The following is a 2,500-nucleotide window of genomic DNA, read 5'->3' as shown; positions in this document are numbered from 1 at the left end:
ATGAAGTTTGGAGTTTGGGTTTGAAAATTTTATGGGAGCTTCCTAGAAGACTAAGAAGTGCTTTGCTCGAGACGGATTTCGATTTGGAGGTCCCCCGGGTTAATTTTACCCATTATGACTCCTCGCCCGCACGCTCGTGCACCCCGACGTGCACGTGGGCATGGTATGCTAAAATTGAAGTTTGGAGTTTGGGTTTGAAAATTTTATGGGAGCTTCCTAGAAGCCTAAGAAATGCTTTGCTCGAGACGGATTTCGATTTGGAGGTCCCCCGAGTTAAGTTTGCCCTTTATGACTCCTCGCCCGCATGCTCGTGCACACCGGCGTGCACGTGGGCATCGTATGCTAAAAAATGAAGTTTGGAGTTTGGGTTCAGAAATCTTATGGGAGCTTCCTAGAAGCCTAAGAAATGCTTTGCTCGAGACGGATTTCGATTTAGATTTCCGCCGTGTTAATTTTGCCAATTACGGCTCCTCGCGCGCACGCTCAAGCACCCCGACGTGCACACCGGCGCGCACGTGGGCATCGTATGCTAAAAAATGAAGTTTGGAGTTTGGGTTTGAAAATTTTACGGGAACTTCCTAGAAGCCTAAGAAATGCTTTGCTCGAGACGGATTTCGATTTGGAGGTCCCCCGAGTTAATTTTGCCCATTACGACTCCTCGCCCGCATGCTCGTGCACACCGGCGTGCACGTGGGCATCGTATGCTAAAAAATGAAGTTTGGAGTTTGGGTTTGAAAATTTTATGGGAGCTTCCTAGAAGACTAAGAAGTGCTTTGCTCGAGACGGATTTCGATTTAGATTTCCGCCGTGTTAATTTTGCCAATTACGGCTCCTCGCGCGCACGCTCAAGCACCCCGACGTGCACACCGGCGCGCACGTGGGCATCGTATGCTAAAAAATGAAGTTTGGAGTTTGGGTTTGAAAATTTTACGGGAACTTCCTAGAAGCCTAAGAAATGCTTTGCTCGAGACGGATTTCGATTTGGAGGTCCCCCGAGTTAATTTTGCCCATTACGACTCCTCGCCCGCACGCTCGTGCACCCCGGCGTGCACGTGGGCATCGTATGCTAAAAAATGAAGTTTGGAGTTTGGGTTCGGAAATTTTATGGGAGCTTCCTAGAAGCCTAAGAAATGCTTTGCTCGAGACGGATTTTGATTTGGAGATCCCACGAGTTAGTTTTTGCCCATTATGACTCCTCGCCCGCACGCTCAAGCACCCCGGCGTGCACGTGGGCATCGTATGCTAAAAAATGAAGTTTGGAGTTTGGGTTCGGAAATTTTATGGGAGCTTCCTAGAAGCCTAAGAAGTGTTTTGCTCGAGACGGATTTCGATTTGGAGGTCCCCCGAGTTAGTTTTGCCCATTATGACTCCTCCCCCGCACGCTCAAGCACCCCCGCGTGCACGGGGGCATTGTATGCTAAAAAATGAAGTTTGGAGTTTGGGTTTGGAAATTTTATGGGAGCTTCCTAGAAGCCTAAGAAGTGCTTTGCTCGAGACGGATTTCGATTTGGAGGTCCCCCGAGTTAATTTTGCCCATTATGACTCCTCGCCCGCACGCTTAAGCACCCCCGCGTGCACGTGGGCATTGTGTGCTAAAAAATGAAGTTTGGAGTTTGGGTTTGTAAATTTGATGGGAGCTTCCTAGAAGCCTAAGAAGTGCTTTGCTCGAGACGGATTTCGATTTGAAGGTCCCCCGTGTTAATTTTGCCCATTACGGCTCCTCGCCCGCACGCTCAAGCACCCCGGCGTGCACGTGGGCATTGTATGCTAAAAAATAAAGTTTGGAGTTTGGGTTTGGAAGTTTTATGGGAGCTTCCTAGAAGCTTAAGAAGTGTTTTGCTCGAGACGGATTTCGATTTGGAGGTCCCCCGAGTCAATGTTGCCCATTATGGCTCCTCTCCCGCATGCTCAAGCACCCCTGCGTGCACGTGGGCATTGTATGCTAAAAAATAAAGTTTGGAGTTTGGGTTTGGAAGTTTTATGGGAGCTTCCTAGAAGCTTAAGAAGTGTTTTGCTCGAGACGGATTTCGATTTGGAGGTCCCCCGAGTCAATGTTGCCCATTATGGCTCCTCGCCCGCACGCTCAAGCACCCCGGCGTGCACGTGGGCATTGTATGCTAAAAAATAAAGTTTGGAGTTTGGGTTTGGAAGTTTTATGGGAGCTTCCTAGAAGCTTAAGAAGTGTTTTGCTCGAGACGGATTTCGATTTGGAGGTCCCCCGAGTCAATGTTGCCCATTATGGCTCCTCTCCCGCATGCTCAAGCACCCCTGCGTGCACACCGGCGTGCACGTGGGCATTGTAGGCTAAAAAATGAAGTTTGGAGTTTGGGTTTGGAAATTTTATGGGAGCTTCCTTGAAGCCTAAGAAGTGTTTTGCTCGAAACGGAATTCGATTTGGAGGTCCCCCGAGTCAATTTTGCCCATTACGACTCCTCGCTCGCATGCAATATCTACTCCTGTCAGAGCTGTGGTTTTACTTAAGACTACTATAGGGGGGGGG

This window comes from Cornus florida, unplaced genomic scaffold, assembly GCF_030987335.1.
Source record: "Cornus florida cultivar Cherokee Brave unplaced genomic scaffold, ASM3098733v1 CherokeeBrave_3.0.0_Hap2_scaffold_159, whole genome shotgun sequence".
Lineage (NCBI taxonomy): Eukaryota > Viridiplantae > Streptophyta > Magnoliopsida > Cornales > Cornaceae > Cornus > Cornus florida.
The sequence above is the reverse complement of the archived record's forward strand: the minus strand, read 5'-3'. Positions refer to the sequence as shown.